The sequence below is a fragment of the Tiliqua scincoides genome, chromosome 2 (assembly GCF_035046505.1).
Source record: "Tiliqua scincoides isolate rTilSci1 chromosome 2, rTilSci1.hap2, whole genome shotgun sequence".
In the NCBI taxonomy this organism is placed as follows: domain Eukaryota; kingdom Metazoa; phylum Chordata; class Lepidosauria; order Squamata; family Scincidae; genus Tiliqua; species Tiliqua scincoides.
In genome coordinates, this window is record NC_089822.1 from 95,820,947 (window position 1) to 95,826,946 (window position 6,000).

The window sequence follows — 6,000 nt, forward strand, 5'->3', positions numbered from 1 at the left end:
TGCATCAGCTACAGTAATAAATTCATGATTTTTCTTGGAAATAACCAAGACCTTCTCCTAAGCACCATTCTCTTCTGTGCCTCCTGTGCTGACTTCTTCTGTCAGTGCATTTCAATGTTGGGAACCCATCTCTCCAAGTTGATTCATGTAGCCATCTTGGTCTCTTATTAGAATGGCACCTATGGGTATGCTTGGAAGTCAAACAGAGGAACAAGGAAAACTGAGCAAGTAGGAAATGTTGGGGATGGGTGGGTGGGAATATAAAAAGTTATGGATTAGCAGTGGAAAGGGAGAAAAATGTAAAGTACTCTTTCAGTGGAAAGTTTTTGTGCGTGAGCCCCATTGAAATAACGGAGTTTTTATAAGAGTACACTAAACTTATAGGGTGCTGCATCAAACTAGAAGTTCTCTTGTAGAAGTCTCTTGCACCCTCTCTATTCATTTTAGCAGGGCTTGCACAGGCAACTTCCCACTTGATAAGTACCCTTAAAATTTTTAACTTTTTAGTTCTTGTTAAGGTTGTATTTTTTTTATGGTAAGCAGTTGCTTATATCATGATAAATATTGCTTGTTATTGTCCACAGGTAATTTCCAAGATTAAACATAAAATTGGTTCATGGATGAATATAGCTTTGTGGAGTTTGGACGATTACATGGGGATGCCTGAGGCCATCACAAATAGTACAGCCTCACACTTGAGGTTTTCCCAAAATTCACAGGCTATGTGGTGCTATCTGAAAGCGTATTGGCTAACACTGTTTAGTGAGCCTTAAACTTGGACACCCTGTCTAATTCCCACTTGATTCAGTTAAACCCTGAAAGGGTTTAATGACCACATACAGCTATTCAGCCTACCTCGGACTAGATACACAGCTAAATGGTAACACCAATGCCATCTTAAAAGATGGAATGCAAATATTCTGTGTAACTTAAAACTGAGGGATGAAATAGTATTCAGATGCAAAGTACAACCCCACATCTCTTGACTGCAACAGTCTACAGAATCTGTATTGCTAAGTTTCTAGCAAATTTTTGAATCACTTGAATTTGATACGGTGCTATATAAATATATTTAAATAGATATCTAGTTGGGTGCGTGAAACCAAAGCCAGCAGTTGTCAGCTTAAGCTGGTTTTGTTGCTCATACATGAGTGTTTATCTCTGCTTTTATAACAGCCGGATGAAGACAACCTCGGCAGAAAAGTTTTCTTTCTAAATGTCTTCTCAGAATACTTTTTTTAAAAAAAAATTCTATGGAAACTGTGTCCCTTGGGGTGGGGGTGTGTGTGTGGGGGTGTGTGTGTGTTTCAAAGACCTACCTGGTGTGTGTATCAGAAACAACTACAATGAATACCAACAGAGCAGATCCTTGTGATAGAAATTGTCTCTCTTCTGTGAAGCTTTTAAGGGGCAGGTCGCAACAGTGGCTGTGTTGGCAGACATTCTGTTGATCTTCTGACTTCAGGTCTTCAAATCACATTCAGCTTAAGTGTCTTGGATTCACTTAGGGCCACATTGAGGTTATCATGGTTGGTAAGCGATATATAAAGTTACTGTGAAGTTTGTTTTTTTGTAATTACTGCTTACCGCTGGTAAATAAATGCAGTAAAATTGTCTTGTTGCATTATCTTCAGCAACACAGGGACAAGCGTAACGCAGGTTCATGGTCTTGCTTGGTATAATTTTCTTTTTAAAACAGAGAAATCAGAATATATAATATTGAATTTTAAATAAGATTTGGGGGGTTTAAAAGTTAACTTTATAAAATTATTTATTCTATTTTAAGCCTTCTATCTTACTTTTTACCATCTAAGTATTTTTTTGGTTTTGATGGTCCAGCTTTATTTATGGGCATATAAAATGAAATTGTGAGATGTTTTTTACAAGCTTCTTCCTTCTTTTTGTGAGGGCCAAATTAGAGTACATTAAATGTGGGGCTGCCGTTGAAAATGGCAGGCATGTGTCTAGTTCCCCCCCCCCCCAATGCTAAGTTCATGTTGGTCATTTGCTGATGTCATGATGTTCTGTGTTTTCCTCTCCCCCATCAGTAAAGCAGGATAATGCAGAATGCCATAACATGAGTCTGGGTTGGGGGTGGGGGGACGTGATGCACTGCTGTGTTTGGCATTAGTCACACATTTAGTGTAACATCTAGTGTGACCCCTGAGTTTGATCTTTTTTGTATGTTTTTGTTTTGTATGGATAAAGAGCATTACTTTATGCTTTTTGTGCAATAGGTTTGAAACATGCTTTGTTAGGCATACCTTTTAAATTGTAAATGTAGCATCTACTAACCCGCAGATCTGAAGAGGAATGTAGGTGGGTTTTAAGTGTACGTTCAAGTGGGCTCTTCTGGTTTTTTTCCCTTTCCTTCTTTCCTGAGATTTTTAAGAGTGACACTTTGAACTTGTGTCCATGTGCAAGAATTACCTGTCAGCAATATTAAAAAAAAAAAAATCATTTGGCAAGACCTCTTAAATGTGGAAGCAATCGGCAAGACTTGCAGGCTATCTGAAAATCATTTCTGTGCCATTGGTATGTCTGGTATTTATTTTGCTCTCTTATTTGTATACCATCTAACTTGGAAATATTTGTTTCTTAGTGGGTGTGCAATGCTCCAGATGCAGCAAGCTAACCTATGGGGAAAATGTGATAGTTTTAAAATATTCGACTTCAAAGTATGATGGTGCTATGTTTTTTGGGTTTTTTTTTTCTCCTCAATAGGATTTTAGCCTTTTGAAAGCTTATCTGGCTCTTATTGTTTTCATAACTCAATTAGTTTTGGGAGATTGATTCTTCTGATTTTTTTTTAATGGATGATAAATCTATTGGTATATTTAGCCTATCTGCAGTTATTTGAAACTGAGCTGTAAGTTTAAATGCAACAGGAGAAAGCCAACCAGTTTGTACATCCACGCAATGACTATTTGATAACTTTACATTTTAACCAGTACATAAGAAATGAATTAACTGCAAGTGGTTAAAACTGTATTTACAGAAAAAAAAAATCCTTTCTGTATTTCCTCAGGTAATTGCTGCGGTTTAAACGCTTCACGTGATACCTTAACTTAGCATTTATTCGTGTGTGTGCCCCCGGATTGAAAACTTAAGATGGGGGACACAGGCAGGCCATTGCATGTCAGAATTGCAAGTGGATATATTCACCTTGTAGTCAAAATGTGCACAGGGAACACAACATTTTTTTCTGAAGGTGTGTACCATTGGCTTTGAAACACTTTCCTCTTTCGGCGGAAGTGGTGACTGAATAGACAGTCTCCAGGAACTTGTTTCTAGCCCTAAAATTGGCTGCTGCGGCTTTCCTCTTTAGCAAGTACAAACGTTGCCCTGAAAGTAGCTTACAAGGGCCAGGACCACGCATTCAGTTGTGGATCCAGGGGCTCTGTCAAACAACTGCAAATCAGTGTGGTGGCAGGAAGAGGGAAGGTGCTTAGCTGTTTCCACCCACAGGCTCCTGCTACTTTCATGCAAGCTGCAGGCTTGCATCCAGAACAGCACTGTGGCTGGAGCAGGTTCAAGTGGAGGGCATAAGATTAAGCACCCTCCCTTACCCATAACTGGTATTGCAGATTGCCTCCTCAGGTGGCTTTATATCTGTTTGGCAGATACAGGGTTTTCCAACCTGGAACTATCCACTGTGTCCTTCTGGCCAAAGAAGCTTTGTTTAGTTTGGCTGATAATCCACAAGGGTCATGTGTAGGCCTAGCATGGAACTTGTGGAACCATCAGCACCAACATTTCAGTTTTTGTAAGCGGGCACATTTTACTTGTGTGCAGGAGAGGGTATTGTCAAATATCCTATTTGAAAGGCACTCGCAATAGAACAGTCAAGCGACTGGACAAAGAGATGAGAATACCATTCATTTGCAACCAGAGAAATTTAGGGTTATGGGACAATAAGCCAGTGCAACCGTTTAAGCCTTTATCTTCACTACGTGGCATAATAAAAGTTACAGAAAACTCTTGCCGTATTAAGAAAATAAAAAACAAAAATCATATTTTTGACTTGGCTTCATTTGAAAGTTTACATTTTTTTAATGCTTTGTGTTGCTGTGTAACTTTTGTACTATTGGTGGCTAGTTTTTGTCTGAATAAGCCTTTTTGGGGATTATTGCTTAATGTTTTGATTTTATGATAGTGAAGCTTGTATTCAGTGTTCTGCCAATTAATATTATATGCTTGTAATAAAAGCAAAAAAAAAAAAGTCTGGCTAAATTTATTTAAAATTTTTATTTTGCCCTTCTCATCAGTGTGTGTCCCAGTATTTTAAAAATCAGTACAGTCTCTGATCATTTCTGTTTGTCTTCCAAGAACATAAATGTTTTGCACAGCAATTTTCAACCCTTTTCATCTCATGGCACCCTGACTAAGCATAAAAATTGTCGAGACACACCATCTGTTTTTGGACAGTTATCAAGGCACACCATGCTGGGGTGACCCTACTAAAAAATGACCCTCCCCCAAACACCCGTGGCACACCTGCATTTGATTGAAAATAGCTGACTTTGCAGATACAACACTGTCCAGGTGCTGATATGATACCACATTGTGGTGTCCAACTGAATTTAGATGGCACCATACTCTGTGAAGTGGCACCATACTCTGTGAAGGGCAAGGCTGTTTGAGTGAGGCTGAGGAGTTTCACATTCTCCTTTTCTGAATAGCTAAAATCGATCCCTGCTTTACAATGAGATTTAAATGGCACTGAGATGTATCTTGATATTTCCCTTCCTTATGGGTTGCTCCAATAGTCCTGCAGGGCATACCGAAGGTTTAGTTGTTTAAAAAAGATAAAAATTGCACCCAAGACATTCCAAATCCTGCAGCCTGGCAGAATGTCTTATGATATTAAAAATCCATAATAAAGTCATTAAAACAATAGCAGAAAGAAAATAGCATAGATTAGCAAGGAGCAGAATTAAAACTAACAGATCTAAAAGGCCTGAGAACACAGGAGTTTTACACGATGCTGCAAGCAGACAGAAATCTGGATTTTAACAACAACAAAAAATCCCCATCTATCACTGCTTTGGGGTTTAATAGGAACAATGGTTTGCAGGCTGATGTGAAAAGCTTTTGCATGGTTTGGTCTCCAGATACCCAAGTGCCACATTGCTGAATCTGACTATGTAGGTGAGCATCTTAAGGCCAAAATGTGCCTGGCTGGCTAATGCTGGAAAGTGTTGTAACTTCATAAGTGTTTATTTTGCTATGTAAACTGCTTTGTGAGCTGCTTTTTTGTTGTAAAGCAGTATATACCATATTAATACAGGGCCAACCTTGTTATGCACAGATTTCTTATATATGAATTTGACTCAGGATGAATGGCCACTGCAAATGAGAAGGAATGTGCTGATCCTTGGAGAAGGGGAAAAATACATCCCTTTAAAATCACAGTTTTAAAAAAAACTGCTTTTCTTACTGTTGTAGAGAGATGGTCATGCAAGCAGTACAGGTATAATCTAATTATCCAGATTTTTCACCTGTGGAAAAATCCACGGATTTTTCTATCTCAATATGTTGAGAAGGGCCCTTTAAATTAAAGGAAAATGGTTGTTTAACAATAGCCTCATTAATGCAAGAGAGGGCAGCCAGCTGACAATCTGTCAATCACTCTCCAGGCACTTAGAATGGCTTCACTCCAAGGCAAGTGACCCCTTCCTTCTCCCTGAGCACCTAAAAGAAAGATGATCGCTTTGCTCTGGGTGAAGGGAGGGGTCACTGACAGGTAGTGAAGCCTTTCTAAGCGCCTGGAGAGAGATTGATTGATGGATTATCTGCTTAATGACTGTCTTACATCACAAAGGTTAGTAAGGCCTAGCAAAGGGACATGTTTTTTAAATGAATTTGCTTTAATGTGATTTTTGCCATCCACATGAGTTCTGGGAACTGAACCCTCGTGAATGAGACTCAACTTGTCCATGCATTGATAGGATTTTTATATTTCACAGCTGTTTAGAGCTGGTTTTTTTATATAGCACA